This window comes from Hipposideros armiger, unplaced genomic scaffold (genome assembly GCF_001890085.2).
Source record: "Hipposideros armiger isolate ML-2016 unplaced genomic scaffold, ASM189008v1 scaffold_5, whole genome shotgun sequence".
In the NCBI taxonomy this organism is placed as follows: domain Eukaryota; kingdom Metazoa; phylum Chordata; class Mammalia; order Chiroptera; family Hipposideridae; genus Hipposideros; species Hipposideros armiger.
In genome coordinates, this window is record NW_017731355.1 from 375,873 (window position 1) to 389,430 (window position 13,558).

The following is a 13,558-nucleotide window of genomic DNA, read 5'->3' on the forward strand; positions in this document are numbered from 1 at the left end:
GCTATGGCGATTCTGCCAGGAATAGCAGATAAATGAGCTGCAGAAATTCACCACTACTCCGCTAAGAAGCCCGCAGAAGAGCAGTTAACCTGGACACAGAGTGTTAAATTGAAATCTGCAGAACATTTTCCAAGAGCTCTGACCTAGATGGAGTAAACATCAGTGTACTTCCTAACTATTGACTCAGATTGAAGGGTTGCTGCCTTTTGTTAGGAAGTTTATTTCATTTCCTATTACTTTCAGCTTCATAGTCAAAGCAAGAATTTCAAGTGGAGTATATTGAAACAGATCAGTTTGTTTACATCATTTCTGTATTTGAAAATTCATAACCCTATTGGATATTTTTAACTAAATTAACATGGCTCAAATAAACCACCATGTTGAAGTCACATACAAGAACATGAGATTTCTTACTACATACAATGCAACCTTAAATAAATTTATAGAGGAACTTATGAAATAAGGAGTTACCACAATAGGACAGCACTGCCCTTGTGGAGAAAAAGGCATCCATGTTCGCAATTGGCTTTTTGATGATGGTGCACCACCATCCAACCAGATTGTTGATACTGGTTAAGTCTCATAAAAAATTAAATTTTGTGAAGAACTTGGTTATTGCGTTGCTACTGCAATGTGGGTCTTAGCAGATCTAAGACCTGTTGTCCTAGCATTAACTAAAGGTGGAAATATGAAAATGCAGTAAAGTTCATAAGACAAAAGCTGTGTCAAACTTTTAACAGCAACTATTGTATTTGGACAAGTATTGTCCTAAAATGTGGATGTGCTTCAAAATTCCAAAGGCCATAGGAACCACTGTTAATCTCAATAAAACTGAAATGCCTGATGCTATTGCCTTGGAAATGGAGCTTGAGACATGACCTAATCTGTAATTGATATTAGCAAACATGGTGGCTTGGTGAATAAGTCTAATGAAGATTCCAAACAAGCATTGAAAAAGAGTTTTACCAGATCACAAACTTGACAATTATAATCTCGATGTTTCAATTACATTCAAACGATTTTGATTTTAAACAAAAGACACTGTGTCGTTCAGCATTTAAAATGTACTTACTTTTACCAGTTGAATCTACCTTTCCCAAAAGCATGCAGAATTAAGTGCTAAATCTTCTTTAAATTTATTCTCATGCCAGAATCTTATCAAAGTATAAAAAATTTAGAGATATTAGGTACCAAAACATCTAACACAATACTTGCATATATTTAGTGTGTTACAGAAAATCTCAGAATCTATGAACTTTCTAGACTTTATGTGGTTTATTTTCAGTCATTTCAATCTCTGAAAGTAGAACCTGTATGGTTATTTACATGCTCACTTTATGTTTACATCTCCCATATATGTAGCAGTACTCATCAAGTTTGCACAACCATTGATTTTTGTTGGATTTTTACCAAACTTTATGGTGATTATTTACTGCTGTTATATAAATTCCCTTTCGTGTTTTCATAGAAAACCTCTATTTTGAAAATTTACATTGTACAGAAGCACATATTTTTAATGCCTCCAGACTGAAAAAGACTTTCAGAGGGTCTGAAAAAAATAAGTGGCTATTAAATGTTTTCAATAAAATATTGCCTTTGTCTTGTGCAGAACTGTGAAATCTATTCTTTAGTAAATATTTTTAAAAGGTAGAGATGCTTTGCTATCATACTTAATTTTAAATCATCAAATTTTTTGTTATGAATTTTTCCTATATATATATTGGAAGCTGATCTCCAACTATTATTTTTATTGAAAATGTGATTTTTTTTCTTTCTCTTGCCAACCTCTCTTGCAAAAAAAGAAGTGGGTTTCTGCTAATGAATTGAACAGACATCTAATATTTTATATTCCTATTGTGTTGTGCAGCTTAATATTTGGATACTGGTTCATTTGTTTTATTACATAATTGATAAAATGGTAATGCATATTAATGTTAGTTCAACCATATGTTCACGCTGTCTGGAAAAGTGTTGTTATAGTTCTGTGGGATAAATAATTGGTCATTGTTTACCAGCTTAGAAAATCCTAGTGTGAGAGCATAAACATCTAAATAAATAATGAAATGCAAAAAATAAAATAAAAAGCTACCCTTTGTACTTCTTACAACAAAACACCTGAGTTTACTCAAGAATTTTATTTTAACCTCCTTTCCAGGGCTTGACTCCATGGACATATCCTCTCTAAAGCAAATGTTTTTTATCTCGCTTTTCTTATTACACCTGACCTAATCTGTCTCTTATACTCTGAATACTTAGCTCACTGATACTGATAAAATAATCCTTTATAGGATTTTTTTTCTGTTTACATCACTCATTTATTCAGTCTTTAGATTCCACATATAAGTGAGATCATATGGTATTTGTCCTTCTCCGACTGACTTATTTCACCTAGCATAATGTTCTCTAGGTCCATCCAAATCATTGCAAATGGTATGATTTCCTTCTTTATAGCTGAATAATACTCCATTGTGTAAATGTACCACAGTTTCTTAATCCATTCATCTACCGATGAGCATTTTGATTGTTTCCAAGTCTTGGCCATTGTAAATAGTGCTGCAATGAACATAGGGGTGCATATATTTTTTTGAATTAGTGTCTTGGGTTTTTCTGGATAAATACCTAAAAGTGGAATTGCTGGGTCATAAGGTAGTTCCATTTCCAGTTTTTTGAGATACCTCCATACTGATTTCCATAGTGGCTGCACCAATCTGCGGTCCCATCAACAGTGCACCAGGGTTCCCTTTTCCCCACAGCCTCGCCAGCCCTTGTTGCTTGTCGATTTATTGATGATAGCCATTCTGACCGGAGTGAAGTGGTATTTCATTGTGGTTTTTATTTGCATTTCCCTAATGATTAGTGAGGTTAAACATTTTTTTCATATGCCTGTTGGCCATCTGTATGTCCTCTTTAGAGAAATGTCTTTTCATATCCTCTGCCCTTTTTTTAATTGGGTTTTTTTTTTTTGGTGTTGAGCTGCATGAGTGTTTTATAAATTTTGGATATTAACCCCTTATCAGATATATCATTCACAAATATTTTCTCCCATTCAGTAGGCTTCCTTTTTGTTTTATTGATGGTTTCCTTTGTTGTGAAAACACTTTTAAGTTTCATATAATCCCATATATTCATTTTTTCTTTTACTTCCCTTGCCTGTGGGGATGTATCAGTAAAAATATTGCTCAGGGTAACGTCTGCAAATTTACTCCCTATATTTTCTTCTAGGAGTTTTATGGTTTCAGGTCTTACATTTAAATCTTTAATCCATTTTGAATTTGTTCTTGTATATGGTGTAAGGAGGTGGTTCAGTTTCATTTTTTTGCATGTGTCTGTCCAATTTCCCCAGCGCCATTTATTAAATAGACTATCTTTACCCTAATGTAAATTCTTGCTTCTGTTGTCATAGATTAACTGCCCGTATATGCATGGATTTATTTCTGGGCTCTCTATTCTGTTCCACTGATCTATGTGCCTGTTTTTATGCCAGTACCAATACTGTTGTGATTACTGTAGCCTTGTAGCATGTTTTGATGCCTGGTAGCGTGATACCTCCGACTTTGTTCTAATTTCTCAGGATTACAGTGGATATTCGGGATCTTTTATGGTTCCATATAAATTTTAGGATTATATTTTCTATTTCTGTGAAAAATGCCCTTGGTAGTTTGATAGGAATTGCATTGAATCTATATATTGCTTTAGGCAGTATGGACATTTTAACTATGTTAATTCTTCCTATCTATGAGCATCATAGGTGTTTCCATTTATTTGTATTATAGGATTCTAAATTCTATTTTTTCTTTCTGTATTTTCTTTTGGATAGTTTCTCTTGCTATGTTTTCAAGATTACTAATCTTTTCTTCTGTGATAGCTAATCTGTTTTTAATTTGCCTATTGTTATTTTTCATCACATACATCACAGTTTTCATGTGTAGAAGTTTTAACAAAATGCATTGCTGCTCATTGCCATGATTGAGTTACTTTCATAATATAGAGGTCTTTCTATATAAATAAGATTTTTTTATACTGTAAAATTTTATTTATTTATACTCTCCTGTCTCATACTCAGGAGCTTACTCAAGTAATATAGAAACATGAAAAAGAAGCTGGCACATGAAGGGTAATCCCCAGAAAACATAACCCCCACATTTTATATTACACAGAATGTGTTCATGCCTTGTAACTAATACTGTTCCTCAAGGAATTGTGGTTTCTATTATACTTCAATGTTTCCATAGGCTCCTAAGTTTGTATAATTCTCTGTGTGTAAGTATTAGCTCACTAATCACCAAACCTTCTCTGGGAATGTGTGTGAGTCTTGCCATTTTGTGAGCAAAGATGTTTATTTTGTCTGTCAATTCTGAGCAATAGGGTTTTCGATTATAATTTTATTTGGGTCCATACAGTTACACTTTTACTTAAAGGACTATGTTTTAACTTAGAACATTATAAAGACAATAAGTGTTCTGGTTAAGAACTAAACTACTGATAGAATAAACCATGAATACATAAATAGAGATTGTTTCAAGTGAAACGGCAAATTTTCCAATTTGGCTGAAAGCAAAACTCAGTGTCTGGATCCCACTCTATCAGGTTTTCTTCCCCACCTCTTCCCTGAAAGTGTTTTAATCAAAGTCACCAGTGGCTTTGTACAACACTGCACATTGTAAAATCCAATGGTTGGTTCTCACATTTTATTTTACTGAACCAATCAGCTAACAGCTGATTAGTCATTTCCTTTGAAATAGCTTTTTTGCTCGGGCGACCAGGATACCATTCTCTTGGTTTTCCTTTAACAAATTATTCCTTCTTATTCTCCTTTGCTGAATCATCCTCCTGTTCCCAACCTCTAAATGTTATAGTGCCCTGGGGCTTAATCCTAGAACACCTCCTTGTCTGTCTGTTTATTCATTCCCCAGGTGATCTCATTGAGTCTCACAGTTTTATATATCTTTGGACACTAACTCCTAATTTAGCCTCTAGCCATCCAAACTTGTGTACTCAACTGCCTACTCAAAATTTACATGGGGACAAGGTGTCTCAAAGTTAATATTTGCAAAACTAAACTTTTAATTCCCCCCAGTTTCTGAACCTGCTACTTCAGATCCAGCTCTTTTTTTTTTTTTAGTAAATGGCAACTCTGTTCTTCTGATTGCTTAGGTCAAAGCCTTCACATCCTCTTTAACTATTTTTTCCACAAATCTCACCCATTAGCAAATCTAGGTAGTTCTATTGTCTCATGGTCTTTACCGGCTTTCATCACAATCCAAGTTATCATCATCTCTCACCTGCATTATTGCAAGAGACTCCTAGCTATTCTCTCTGCTCCCAGACTTGGCCCTGTACAGTATATTTTTTCACATGGCTTCCAGATTACTAATTTAAAAATGTGAACTAATTTGTATCACTTCTCTGTTTAAAAATGAGGCAGTGCCTCCCATCTCACTCATATTAAGATATAGTCTTTACCTTTCAAGGGACTATATAATCTAACTAAATGTTATGAGGGCTACCATTCATGCTTTCTCTCTACTCTGTCTACACTGGCCTCCTTGTTGTCTTCAAATATTGAAAGCACACTCCTGCCTTCAGATCTCTGACCACTGGAACTTACTCTTTCTTCTACCTGGAGCATTCTCCTCAGAGTTGGCTACCTCACTCCATTATTTCCTCCAGGTCACAGCACAGATGTCGCCTTATCAGAGGGACTTCTCTAACCACCTAATATGAAACATACTCTCCACCCCAGTCTCTGCCATCTCCCTTAATTATTTTATTATACTATATTTTTATTCATAGTACATGTTAAATACCTATTAATTTTCTGGCTCTTGCAGTGGATTGTTCCAAGAGAGCAGAGATGCTGTTTGCAGATACATGCCTAGTACTGGCACACAGTAGATACTCAACAGGCATTTGTTGAGTGAATAAATAAATAAATCTATAGTTGTGAACATTTCTGATCTATGATGTTAAACATCTGTGATGTAGCTGCTACAAAGTGAGCCCTGATTACCAGGTAACTTTTTATGTTGGATGTAGTAGCATTCTTCTGAGGCTTTCTCAAGTAACCTTGAAAGATGTAAATTAGTTAAGCCTTATGTGTGTTTATTGTTTGTTGGAACATCAAGGATGTAAAACAATGAAAAGAATCATCATATAGAAGGACATTCTTCTCATGAGTCCAAGGAGAGGAGAAGCTTCTTCCAACTGAATCAAATTTGATCTTTAAGTTTCCAGGGGACAAAAAAAAGATATTTTCAGCTATTTTCTAATGATTTGATTGGGGCAAAATGGCCCTATTCATTCCAAAATTGCTATTCACTTGGGCATATGGTAAAAGTATTTTCTCAGTGATACAAAAAAAAACCAAACACATGTATTTTCCTGATTTGGTGTCAAGCAGAAAAAGTGTTTCAATTTTTCTGCTGTGGAAAACACAGCTCCATCAACCCTTCCATTCTTTTTAGCTCCAAAAATATTCTTTCAGTTTAGGTCTAGAATTTATGAAACATTAAGTTTGAATATTTGTTATTATTTTTTGGTTAATTAAAATCTTCTTTCTCTATTTTAACAATAGAATTATTTACCAAAGCAATATTTTAACTAGAGTCCCATGGGCCAGGGATGATATGGGTTCTTCTATTGTAATGAATGAGTTTTTGCTATCTCCCAAAGAGGTGTCTCAACAACAACCACCATAAAGGAAGACAGACTTAACTGCCTGTTCACCTACCCTTTTATAGACTATAGGAGAATTTTTAGAGTAGGAAATATTTTTGTCTTTTATACATGTGTTTATAGATAAGCCTCCTTTTTGTAGGAAAAAAGTATATAGTATATTCCCAAATAAAAAAAAGGAGATAATAATCTTAGAATACATATTATATTAGAATATGATTGTGTACCTTTGAATAAGAAGCTAATTAAAATTTAGGTCATTGTAGGAAATCATCATTTGTAGTCTCATAATTATAACATAAGTAAATTTCACTTTATTATGGATTGTTTTACTTTTAGAAACCTATTGTCATCTAAATTAAGCTAACACTTAATTTTCCTTCCATCTAAATTTTATAAGGAAGCTAGCATAGGGTATCATTATTTCTATTTTACTGATAAGAAAACAGGTTCGGCTAGGAAAATGATTCTCCCAAGGTTATATAATTAGTCCCTGCTCCTTACCACTGATTATGGAACATGCTTTTCTGGTGTATAATATGCAGAAGAAGTAAGCAAAGGGAGGCCCAATTAGACAAGAACATAACAGTAGATGTCACGATCTCTTTAATGAATCGCAGGGTCACCTCTCAGGCTTCATCAACATTATGATCCTTTGCTTTGGTGAGAATAAGAAAAACACAAGACCTTTTGACTTAGCCTCAGCAAGACAATGAATTATTAATACATCAGGTGAAAAACCAAGAGAGAATTGTTGAGCTTGGTAGTACAAATGTTTGCCTCTCTCTCGAGTTCCCAGTATTTTCTCCAGGGAAGGAAACAATCCCAATTAGCGAGACCACTGCTCTAGATTGTAGATACAGAATCACAAATTGGTTGTTCATGAGCCCATGCTAGCCCCCAGATGTGTGTGCTTGAAGTGTCATAGTCCCTACCATTCTACGTTATATTATTCCCACTGCTCTACAAATGTACATTGCCTCTCTGGCCCCTGAAGGCATTTGAGTCTGGCCCAGAAGATTCATAGATCTTCATCACTGCTGCTCTCTGTTTTTCCTCACTGGGCTTCAGATCATCCATCCCTTAGGTTTATTTTACCTGTGACTGGGGTAAATGCGAGACTGTTGACTGTACATCAATTAGGAGACTCCGTTGCACTTTGTATATATAACTCAGCGAGAATGCCTCCCTCCAGCTTTACAGAAAGCTGTTTCTGAACAAAACTTATTTTTAGAAATGCAACACAGCAATATTTTTCTAAAAGGAAAGTTTGAATTTCCATTTTATTTAGAAGCCCTAGGGACATTATGGCTGAGGAAATGCATCCTTCAGCCAAGGGACTTGATCATATTGTCCTTACAGATGACAGTAGGTATTTTGATAGAGTAAGGATAACAAAATTAGACCTGTCCTTCTTGTTTAGGTATCTGAGACGTGTATAGCTGGCTCAGGCTTTTAGACCTGAGCAAAAGGAGCAACAAGACTCCATTTTCATAGTAGGTACTATCTGGCCTTCGTGCCTATTCTGGGCAAAGACACTAGTTAAGCTTGCAATTTCAGTTTTTCCTCAGGAAACATGTTGTAATATGGGGAGATTTTAGCATCTCTTTTAGTTCAGTTCTTAGTAATCATTTCTTGCTGCATCCAAGTCTCCCCAAATACAAAATGAGTCCTGGATTGCTATCTGTTTATGAGTATCTAACTTACTTTTCAGGAAACAACCACTGAAAATAAGCCTTGAGCACACACTTCACTCTTAGACATAGCCATGATATCAGGACTATCTGGTGGAAGGAAACACCAGAGTTTGTTTTTAAAAAGACAGGTTATCCGGGGCAGGCCGAGTGGCGTGTTGGTTAAGAGCTGGCTTGGGACGCCAGCTCTAAGCAGCAGGCCCCAGTTTGGATCCCACATAAGGGCCAGTGACACTGCCCTCTACAGCTAAGATGGTGAACAATAGCTCCACCTGGAGCTGGGCACTGTGAGTCACCGGTGACAGCAAAAGCTGCAGTGGGGCTGGCCAGCAGCTGGCGTGAGCTGCCGTGAGTGGCTGTCCAATGGCCGGTGAGTGACTGCCTCACCCGGGAAGAGTGCAATGATAATACCAACATGGGCCAGTGAAGCGACATCCTCCACAACTAGACTGAAGAACAAAAGGACAGCAACTTGTCTGTTCCCCTTCCCCAATTCCCAAATAAAATCTTTAAAAAAAAAAAAAAAAAGACAAGTTATTGGGTTGGGAAAAACATCCAGACAAGATTAAGAGACAGACCCAAGCAAGATTGGAATTTCAGTGGGCACCCTTAGTTACATGCTTTTTAAATTTTCCACAAGTTTAACAATATGCACTGTTGCTCATCACCATGGTTTTAGTTACTTTTATAATAAAGAGATCTTTATGTATAAATGCATGATTTTTAGTTTAAACTTTTATGTTTATTCATACTCTCCCATCCCATACTCAGGAGCTTACTCCCGTAATATATGAGTAGAAATATGGAAAAAGGCTGGCACATGAATAGTAATGCTCAGTAAACATAATTCCCACATTTTACATCACCACCTATAAGTGATGCCATTTTTCAATGAAAGTGGCTTCTATTATACTTCAAGGTTTCGATAGGCTCATGAGTTTTTATATTCTAATTTTTTGTACCTGAGTATTAGCTCATTAATCATCACACCTTTCCTGTGAATGTGTATGAGTCTTATTTTGCAAACAGACATGCTTATTTTATCTGTCAATTCTGAGCAACATAATTTTCAATAATAATTTTATTTGAATCTTTACAGTTAAGACTTGTCTTAAAGGACCGTGTTTTAACTGAGGACTATATACAGACAGCAAGAGTTGTTAGTTAAGAACAACTCAACACACGACAGAGTCAACCATGAACACGTAAAGAACAGAAGCCAATTTCTGGATATGCACATGAATCTTTACACACAGCTAATACAATTACAATAAGTGTACAGAGTGGGAATTCAAAGTTAACCACAAACCCCTCTTCACTACTGAACCCCTGTGCATTGACTACATATGGGAAATTACTTTATTCCTTATTACCATTATTCTGATATATGTCTATCTTCTACTGTATCCACAGAAGTCCAAATCAGATTCATAACCTCCTTGCATTAGAAAGTATATATCAATTCTAAGATTGGTTAGTTTCTTTTACAAGTGCTTAAAGTTAGGCTTTTCAAGAACAAAATATTATAAAAGATCTATTTCTGTTTTATAATGCACAGATTTGAACATGTGCACTGATTTCAGGTTAAAAGGCTCTCTTCTATGTACACAATGCTTTTCTTCTTCTTTTCTGTCATGCATTGGGAAGGACTCATAATACTTCTTAGTTCTTGACAGAAACAGAAAAAATACTGGTTTCAGAGTTCCCAAGAGGAGAATTACCTGCTTGTAAGCATTTTTAAAAAGTCATTTGCTATATAAAGAACTTATAAAAGTCAACAACAAAAAGACAAACGATCCAATTAAAAAATGACCTGAACAGACACTTCTCCCAAGAAGATAAACAAACAGCCAACAGATATATGAAAAAAATGATCAACTTCACTAGCTATTAGGGAAATGCAAATCCAAACCACAATGAAATATCATCTCACACCTGTTAGAATGCCTATCATCAACAAGACAAGTAATAACATGTGTTGGAGAAGCTGTGGAGAAAGAGGAACCCTCATAAACTGCTGGTGGGAATGTAAATTGGTACAGACACTATGGAAAACAGTATGAAGGTTCTTCAAAAAATTTAGAATTGCCATATGACCCAGCAACCCCTCTCCTGGGTATCTACCCCAAAAATCTGAAAACATTTATTTGTAAATATATATATGTATCCCAATGTTCATTGCATGACATGGAAACAACCAAAGTGTCCATCCATAGATGATTGGATAAAGAAGATATGGTATACATATAATGGAAGATTACTTAGCCATAAGAAAAAATGAAACACTGCCATTTGTGACAACAAGTGTGGATCAAGATTATCATGCTAAGTGAAATAAGTCAGACAGAAAAAGTTGAGAACCATATGACTTCACTCATATGTAGGATATAAAACTGAAAGCAACAAAAGAACAAGAGAAACAAAGACATAAAATCTCATAAACACAAACAATAGTTTAGTGTTTACAGAGAGTAAGCGGGAAGGGGGTGTGGTAAAAGAGGGAAAAGGGGGTCAAATATATGGTGATTGAAGGAGAATTGACTCTGGGTGGAGAACACACAATGCAATACATAGATGATGTATTATAGACTTGTACACTTGAAACCTATATAATTTTACTAACAAATGTCACCCCAATAAATTTAATAAACATTTTTTAAAAAGTAAAAAAAAGATATTTGCTTTACAATCATTCCCATCTTTTTGTTAGTTATTTCTTATATCACCTCTGCCTGACTGAACAGTGGCAGAAGTGGTATATAAATCTGTCAAATTTGTATGCCTGGAGTGTTTTACTATTTAACTATTTTGTTACTGGTATGAGAACTTATCTCCCCAGAGGTTGTAGCTTCTTAAATTTTTAAGGCCTCAGCATAATTTTAAAAAAATGTCAGTCCAGCCTGGGAAATCACTGACACTATGAGAGTAGGGCAGTCTTGAAAAAGAAAATTTTATAAAGATAATTACGCACAATATTATGTTTTCTCTTCCAGTGTTCCTAATTCTTCCTCTACTCTCATCACCTTAGAAACCCAAATAACAAAAGAGACAAGAGAGATTTCTGGTACTTACGTAACCTAAGAAATGTTATATCCTTTAGTAATTATAACTTCACCAAATAAAGTATGGCTAGATTACTGAGTCTCCCAGTCCATGAATTAAAAATCCCAACTCCCTCATATTTTGTATATGAGAGAGTAGAAACCTGTATTCCTCACCTTTATCAATACCTTTGCATGCACGTAACTGACTCTAAGAGTATATAACTTCAGACCCACTGAGAGGCATTCTGAAGCAATTAGCTGCCAGCAGAAGGAATAGTATGTTCCCATTTTATAAGGCCAGTAGGCTTTGAGGGGAGAATGAAATGTCAGGTCCCTCAGAGAAAATGGAAAAGAGGCAGATTCAAATGTTCCTACTCTACTTTTTTATACCTCTCATTCTGTTCTAGTAATCTTCTCATTTGACTCGAATATGCTTTTTGTTTGTTTTCAGCACTCACTGCATTTTATAGCTCTCATACCCTCAAACAGTCCACTTAAAGCCCTCCTCAAATGGAACAATCCCTACTAGATGCATGATATCAAGTAGGGCAGAGCTGTAAGAATCTGTAAGCATTTGTCTAAGAGCAAAATCTGTTAACCTTACAGGCTATCTTTTTAAAACCTTTCTTACTCTGAATTCAGTAGAATTGACATGATCCACCTGTACACCAAGAGTAAGGCTATATGAGTGCTTTGGTGGCAGTTGCAATTATTTTCCAAAAATTTAACATGTCAGAAAAACCCATAATGACACTCATTGTGCATTCTCTCACAAGAATCTCTGTATCTCAGTCATTTGCCCCTTGAAAAGATTTGGGCACACAACATTCCATGCACATCTACAATGTACATTCCTTGCGATGAGTCACCTGTTTTCTGTCCTACAGGCATCTGTGAACACTCACCATGGCTGTCCACTGAAGTTCCTGTGTTGGAACTGATTAAAGTACTGAGGCAAATTAAACTTCCAAGGTATGACAAGTAGTGACAGAAAAGTTCTGAGTGATAAATGTAGATCTTCAATCACAAGGCCACATAACACATGTTTAACGGAGGAATTCTCAGGGTTATAGGCTTGGCTGGGTGCCTAGTTCTGGACAAGGAGAAAGATGTCTCCAAAACATGAACTGCTAATGAGCAGGACAGACTACGTCACCAGAACACAAACTATCTTGATTTACTTTCTTGATTTCACAAGACACGGAAGGTGCCAAAGACCAAAAATGTTTGTTGAAATAGAACTTTTATCTTACCTCCGCAAAAATGAATGCTGTCAAAACAAGACCAGCCTCATTTAACAATCAGTTGTATAGAGAAAGTAGGCGCTATGTGATAGGTTGGAACTAAATTAAAATTTCTCAGGCAGATTCAGAATATAATCTGAGGTGTTGACCTCCAAAAGAGTATCCAGGGTATTGACCATTCTCTTTCTGGGATCCTGAATTAGCACTAAAACCTCTGTCTAAATCTGATCTACTGCTGCTTCCTGAACCTTGCCCTATAATTTTCAAGTACTCTCATTTTAGCTTTGACTTTGACCTTGTAATGTAAACCCTGACAGTTGGTTTTTGTTTTTGTTTTGTAATGCACGTGCCTGTCTTAAGCTTTGATTGCCCAGACATCCATTTCAAAGAGGCATCTACTTCCAAGATGGCTATCTTGAATAAACACCTTGCCAGCCTCAAGACTAGATAAAGAGCCAGGCTGCCTTCCCACCCCCACTCCCGAGCTCTTTTGTTTTAGAGATCTTGGTTGATTTTCTCTTCCTGCACTTTAAATTTCTGCTTTCATGTTTTAAATTCACTAAAAAAGAGTGAGCCAGTGAAACCCTAGGCCCCCATTCTCGACCCCAATAAAGGCAAAAACCCAGACCTGTGCACTCCCCCCCCTCTATGCTCCCCAGGTGGTCGCAAGTGTGTGCCCTGTAATTTCTAAGACTTGTAAATGATAAACCTTTTTTTTCTTTTTTCAGTTTCCTGGTGGTTATTGCTGAAGGTATCTTGCAGTCATAATAGAAACCACAAGGACCAGTCCAGCCACAACACCAGTTATTGGCAGACTGAGACCTGCACAAAACAGACCATATTCTTCCATCTTCAGATAATTAATAAATTATCGTCTTGCTTTAATCTCTAGCCATCTTGC

General features: G+C 35.9%; 1 pseudogene; it reads left to right on the forward strand.

Annotated features, from left to right (window-relative positions):
* The first annotated feature begins 358 nt into the window (after window positions 1-358).
* On the forward strand, window positions 359-820 carry LOC109384736 (protein tyrosine phosphatase type IVA 1 pseudogene; annotated as a pseudogene).
* Window positions 821-13,558: the final 12,738 nt, after the last annotated feature.